The sequence below is a fragment of the Neovison vison genome, chromosome 7 (assembly GCF_020171115.1).
Source record: "Neovison vison isolate M4711 chromosome 7, ASM_NN_V1, whole genome shotgun sequence".
In the NCBI taxonomy this organism is placed as follows: domain Eukaryota; kingdom Metazoa; phylum Chordata; class Mammalia; order Carnivora; family Mustelidae; genus Neogale; species Neogale vison.
The window spans coordinates 3,667,041-3,674,344 of NC_058097.1; positions in this window are offsets into that span (position 1 = coordinate 3,667,041).

The following is a 7,304-nucleotide window of genomic DNA, read 5'->3' on the forward strand; positions in this document are numbered from 1 at the left end:
CGAACACGCTTTCAGAGTGAGTCGGGCAAGGAAGCAGGTACCGAAGGGCACGCGGAGGCCTGATTTAGTTTTTGAAGGGGGCATCTTGAAAAGCTAATAGATCCCACCTCGCTTGCCTCGAAATTTCTAGGCCAGTCTGCATCTTTTCAGCAGATGCAGCAAACAACTTTCAGGCCGTTTGGTTCCTGGTTCCCTCATACCTCTAAAATTAAGAGAAAGGGTTTAAAAAAAAAAGTGTCTCCTGTGGAAGCTTTTCTCAGTTCTAGAGGAAGGACGTATAGAAACATAAACTGATGCCCACTCCCAGTAATTTCGGGGGTGCGTCATACTTGGGTCCAGCACCAGCAAGATAGAGACTGTGATCCGAGTGGGCGGACCTTCTCCCCTGGCTTCCAGCCTGCATTACAGAGCTCTAGGGCTCCTTCTGGTGGTTGCTTGTATGAAATGATAAAGCCCGGTCCCAATAAGCGTAGTGCTCTCTGAAACGGGGGAATGTCAGTGCAGAATTTCTATGCAGAGAACTGCAGGTTCTCTGAAGCCCTAGGAGTTACACGGGAGGATCTGGGGTTCTGCCACTTTTAGGAAAAAAGGCCACTTGGACTGATGACCAAACATGTTTGCTGTGCCCCAAGTGCACCTGCTAATCCCAGCAGATGGTTGGCCAAGTTTAAGAAAACAACATGAAGGAAAAAGCCAGAAGCTTTACCCACAAGAATTATGGGGCCTTTGGTGTCCTAGCTACTTCTGGCCCATTCCAGATTTGCCTGACCAGCTCGGTGTGGCCCTCATGTATGAGAAGTATTTCAAGTTTAGTATGAACTCAGGAAGGGAAGGAGTGTAAGCTAGCTTTCATTCCCTTAAGTGGACACTACAAAAAGGTGGGCATTGCCATTGATGCCTCCAGCAGAATACGAGCCCATCTAGTGGACTTTGTGGGAACAGGATTGCATCTGTGGTTGGACAAATCCTCACCTAGTTTGGGGAGTGAACACAGCATGAGGCAAGGACCCAAGCAGCCCTGACCTGACTCTGGTGATAACCAGTCTTCAGGAAAACTGGAAAATGTGAGCTCATTGAGGGTCAGATTCCATTCAGGCAAAGTATCATTTCTCAAGAGATTCGTATGAACCCTGCCTCGCCATGCCTCAGAAAAGGTCTTCTGACCTTGCCAGCAGGTTGGAGAGAGGCAGATACATAGCCATTTAAAAAAGGGTGGGGAGCAGAGTTCTGCAAATCCCAGGCCAGCGAACTGGACATAGGGCGTGGGAAATAGGACAGATCACTCACAAAATAACTGTGGTCCCTCAGAAGAGGAAGCACGGATGACAAAGACCAGGTCATCGCTAGGTTGACCATATTTCTGTTGTGAAATGTACAGACTGCTAAATCAGGAAATAGTATAGAAATAGTGTACTGGGGCCTGGGAGGTGTATTTACCAGGATTCTTTCAGTTAAGAGTGACAGAACTCAATTCACACTGGTTTTTCAAAAAAAAAAAAAAAAAAAGAATAAAAGGCTTACATAACTCACCTAAATTCTGGGGTTGGTCCAGCGGGATCCAGGGGTACCAATGATGTCCTCAGAACTCAGTCTTTCTCCCTTACTTGACCGCCTCCCTCTGACCTGGCCTCACTCTGGGATCAGTGACTTTTTTATAAGGTAGTCTCCAGGAGCGACGGCACAGGTCCTTTCATTAGAGACTCCGGGCAAGAGAAGGACTCTGCCCTTCAACACTTCCAGCAAAAGTCCTAGGGTTTGATCTCAGTGGACCAGCACTGGTCGGGTGCTCATCCCCTCAAGCCCATCTCTTAGGCCAGGTTGTTGGGATGACTGGACAGGAGTGAGGCTCCGCCCTACCCGACTCCTTGGGTAAAGAGCGCGGGGATGGGGGCGTCGCCACAGGGAACTGAGAAGATGGATTCTGGGCAGGTAGGGGAATGCCACAGATAACCAGGACAAAGCATGTGCTGAGGTATCTCATGGTATTGTATAAAGGACATGAAGAAAGGGTGGGAGAAATAGGAAATTTATTGGATGGCTGAGTCCATACTCAAAAATACCTTGACTAGAAGATGGCTCGGAAAACGAATTCTACGAGATCAGCCAGGCAACTCTTCCGCTTCTGGCTGCCCGCCATGCCTATTTCCCCCTCCCGCTCTGTAACATATTGCCACAAATGTTGTGGCTTCAAATAACATAGATTTACTCTTTTACAGCACTGGAGTTCAAGTTCTAAGTGACTTACCTCAGCGGGACCGTGTTCCTTCTGGAGGCCCTAGGGGAGGAGGGCCTCCTTGCCTTTCCAGTTTCTGGGGGGCTTCCAGCATCCCTTGGCTGGGGGAGGGGTCTTCTTCAATCTTCAAAGGCAGACCCTTTAATAGTTCCTGGTTCTTCGGAGCCCTTCTAGGCACTGATGCGTATTTAGGGCACAGGCTGGTGGTTTTGTCAGATGTCTCTCAGTGTAGGGTTCTCTGTCTGCCCCTCAAAGTCAGGTGGCAGAGTGTGGGCAACAACAGCACGGATGTGTGTCCTCAGGGTATCGGATCAGGAGACACAAACATCCCTCTCTCTCATTACTGCCGATGCTGTTGGCCCACGGTTGAGATGGTGACCTATTTTTCTACTGTAACAGTATCTTTTCCCCTTTGTCATCTCTGGGAAAGATACTTTTAGACTATTTAAATATCCTCTTTTTCCAATGAACTTCCACCCGACGGCTTAGGATCCAGTAATGATAATGCCAGGCTGACTGCCGGATGCTGAGTGGTCTTAATCAGAGGACTCTGTCGACAGAGATCGCTTGACATTTCCTTGTGTCTGTCCTTGACCTTTTCCGGTTCTTCTCCGCAAAGCAGCTGAAGTCACCTTTAGAAATCACACATGGGACCAAATCCTCCAGTGGCTTCCTACTGCCCCTCAGATGTGGCTAGAATCCTTCCAGTTGTTTGGGCCATGCATGGTCTGGCCCTTCCAAGCTCTCCAGCTCGGTTTCCTCACCCTCCACACACTGGCCCCTTCAGAACTTCCCGCAATCCATGCTGCTTTCTTCTGCAAGGCCTTCCAACCTACTCTTTTGCCTGGAACCCTCCACCTCCATCCCCTGCATGCCTTTGCTTATGAAATATCCATGTGCCCTTCACCTATCACACAAAAGGAAGCTGTGTGACCCCAGGCCAGGCCAGATGTCCAGGTATACCCTTCTACCATGCGATGTCCTTTTCCTTTATAGGAACACCCCTGTTTGTAATTGGGCACTTATTTACTGGTTCACCGTAGTCTCTGTGCTCTGTAAGAGGCAGGGACTGGCTGGTTTTGCTTACTCATGTGTCTGCAACACCTAGCAAGGGGCCAAGCACAGAGCAGATCATTAAATGCTTGTTGAATAAACCAACATGAGTTTAAGAAACGGATCTGGGGCAGAGAGGACAAGAAGATCATGAGCACACGTGGGCAGGGCCTTGCTCCCAGGAGAGTTGGTGATGGGGCCTTTGGCAGCAGGAGCAAGCAAGCCATCAGGGCCTGGTGTAGAGCGCATCAGTGTACAGCCTGGCCTCTGGCACCTTGGAGGAAGAGTCTGGCACAGTATAAGAAGTAGGCTCTTCGCAGGCCGACAGAAAGAGGTGTGCAAGCTAGCTGGGCTTTCTGCTTCCGTGGGGCAGTCACTTCACTCTGAGCCTCAGTTTCCTTAGCCCTGCAAGGGATCACACCAGCTTCGCAGGGCAGTGAGGATGAGGTGAGTTTATGGGTGTGACAGCAGCAAAGAGGACAGGTCTGTGTCCGAATCCTGGCTCTCTCCTCCTAGCTGTGTGACCTTGAGCACACTGCTTAACTGCATTGAGCCTGTCTCTTCACCTCTGAAAAGGGCCACCCATAGTGTGTCCACTCCCTCATTCAGTGCAGGTTTTTTTGTTAACAGGAGCTGGGGAGGCACCAGTGGACACAAGCAACATGGCTCGCAGTAAGTGCTCCACGCAATGTCCACTAGCCATACGCCTGCCCCACCAAGTATAGGCACGGGGTCCCAGCAGGCTCTATCCACAGCTGGAGGGAAGGTGGCCCTGTGCAGCGGAATTAGGACACATCGTACCACTCTGGGTTCTTCAGACTCCCTGGGCTTTGTCCAACACCATGGGCTGGGGAGAGTCGGCCTTCTCGCTTCCCTATTCTGGCTGTTGCATTCAACACCACAAAGCCGTGGTAAAAAATGAGGAACAACCCCAACACCCAGAAGAAACCTCTGACTGTCCACTGTACAACCATTAGAAGCATCCCTCTCTCTCCTTCTATCCCGCTGTGTGTTTGAAATCGAGCACACAAATCCCAAGTGTCCAGAGGCGAATGAATTGACCCCGAGTGGGAACCGGTACAAGGGGCATCCAGATCAAGACGTGGAATATGATTACCCCCTGGTCACCGCTGCCTTGCTTTCTCTTCCTATGCCAAATACCAGTTTTGCCCTATTTTGAAGCTTTTAGTAACGGAATCACATAGTGTATCTTGCTTCTTTTAACCCAGCGTGTATTTGAGAAGCTGATTTCTGCTGTTGTGGGACAGTTGGTTGTATGAGTGTACACCATCTATTCCTCCTGTCGGTCCCAGATGTTTAGGAGGTTTCCAGTTTGGAGCGACTGTGGACAGCGCTCGGAGAACATTCCGGCGCCTGTCTTTTGGTGAACACAGGTTCACGTATGCTCAGTTTCAGCAGATTGTCCTAACAGCCGTCCCCCGTGGTTTAATAATGACCTTGCCTCCAGCGGTGTACGGACGTTCTAGTTACTCCCAATGCTTGCCAATGCTCGGTGCTTTGTCATTTTAGCTGTTCTGGTAGGTGTGTAAATATTTCTCTGTGGCTTAAGTTTGCGTTTCCCTGGTGACTAATGAGAAGGTGCGCTTTTTCATGTTCTGGAGAGTCTCTTCCGTGAAGGGCCTGTTTGAGTGTCTTGCCCATTGTGGCACTCTCGTTTTGTCATATTTTATGTATTTAAAAATAAATACATGGTTTTAAAAAATTAACGAATTACAGACCCATTTCTTGTATTTCTGTCCAGGGATATTCTATGTACATAGAAACATACACATCTCAAAATAAAATAAAATAAAATAAACATACATCTCCCCATTCTGCTTTCTTAACAACGCACACAGTTGGACACAACAGACCTGATATGCCTTGAAGACCAGACATCTGAATTCATGAAAATCGGCATTTTTTTTTTTTTACAATTATACATCACAGCATTCCCATTTGTATGTACAACCTGTCCAACGAATATATTCACAGGCCTACAGCGTGCTGCCTGTGTTTTGCTTCTACAGCACGCTACCGTATGCACGCAAGCGCAAACAGCTTCGTGCATATGGGTAAGCCTATCTGGAGGATAAACTCTTAAGGCGGGTTGCTGGGTCAAAGGGCACGTACGCTTACATATTCTGTGATCCATACTGCTCGTTCACTCTGCAGAGAGATGAACACATTTACGATTGCATCAGCTGAGTCTGTGTGCCAACACAGAGTGTTACCAAACTTTCAGCGTTGCCAATCTACTCAGTGAAAAATGGTATCTCCTTCTTCTTCAAATTTGCATTCATCCCTTTTACTCTGAAAGAGCCTGAGCGTCTTTTCACATGTTTGGATCGAGTGTCTGCTTTGGAAGGGCTGCTTCCAGGGATGAGTGGTGAGCGGGAAACCAGCTCCTGAAGGATAAACAGAACCAACCCTGGACATGGGATGTTTCCCATCCCTGCAAAGGGAATAGGAAATAGTAGGGTTTCTGCTCTCAGGACCTCAGTGAAATCAGGGAGAGGTAAAAAAACCAAAACCAAAACCAAAACCAAAACCAAAACCTCACAGTCTTGAACCACAGTCTTAAAACAGGAAAAAGCCCTAGAAACCAAATCTAATCTCATATTTTGGAGATTAAGAAAAAAAGTAACAAAAACAAAAGCTGAGGCTTGGGAAGGGGAAATGACTTGCAGAAGGTCTTTTGAAAAAACATACAATTCTGTTAAGAAAGATGAAATTCCTTGATAGCATTGTTTGTGTCAACCTTTGCTGTCCGTCTTAAATATTTTAATGGATGATTTTACTGTGCCATTTCCTATAGTAAGGGCAACACTTTCAAAGTTATAGTGGACAAGCTACACCGGGATTAAGGGACACAGGCAACACAAACAAGTATGGGGACTCTAAGAAGAATCATGGGGGTAAGGATTCCTCCACTCTTCATTTTTTGGGAAAGACTCTGAAATGGGTCAAAATGATTATTGGGTGTCTTCAGTGAACAACCAGAGGTCTGGCACACCCTTTGGGGTTATCTTTTCCCTGGGGTCTTCTCTTTTCTTTAAGCTATTTATAACTTTACACGTTGCAGGGCTTATCCACAGATATCAGACATAAAGTCAGTTTTCTCTGGTGAAAGTTCAGTTGATTCCTCCCCCAACGCCCCCGCCTGGCCGTAGAAGCCAGCTCTGCATCTATTAAGAAAATTCATTTTAGCATTCTTGACTGCCTTGATATGCGTCTGCCTTTTGGATTTATGTCTGAACCAACTATATGTATCATCTTACATACTTCATTAATGGGTGAGTTACTTTTAGAATTGACGTGGTTATGTTTGTCCCAGATAACCTTTTCTCTTTTATTTATTTTTTTAAAAGATTTTACTTATTTGACAGAGAGAGAGAGATCACAAGTAGGCAGAGAGGAAGGCAGACAGAGAGGGGGGAAGCAGACTCCCCGCTGAGCAGAGAGCCCGATGTGGGACTCGATCCCAGGACCCCGAGACCATGACCTGAGCCAAAGGCAGAGGCTTAACCCACTGAGCCACTCAGGAGCCCAAATCTTCTTTGAAAAAAGACCCATTCTAGGGCCCCTGGGTGGCTTAGTTAGTTAAGCGTCCCACTCTTCATTTCATCGTCTCAGGTCATAATCTCAGGATTCTCTTTTCCTCTCCCCCACCCCATCCCATCACGCTCTCTCTTTCTCTCTTTCAAAAAACAAAAAACAAAAACCCCTATTGTTTTCACAGTGCTCCTAAGAAGGCCATCTCAAATATAGGGCTACCTGAGGTCTTGGAGTTATTCAAAGATAACCGTCCTTTCTTTCGGCCAAGGCAGAAGGAACAGGTCACGGACTGAAGGCCCCGCTCACTCTCCGGCCCCGAGGAAACAAATCCCCAAGCTAAGAGAGCGGGAGACAGGCGCCCGGGGAGCGATGACGACATGCACACACAGCGCCGCTGGGAATAAAGAGGAACAAGATCCAGTAACACAAGTCTAAACTTTTAAATGCACCCCGTGACTTC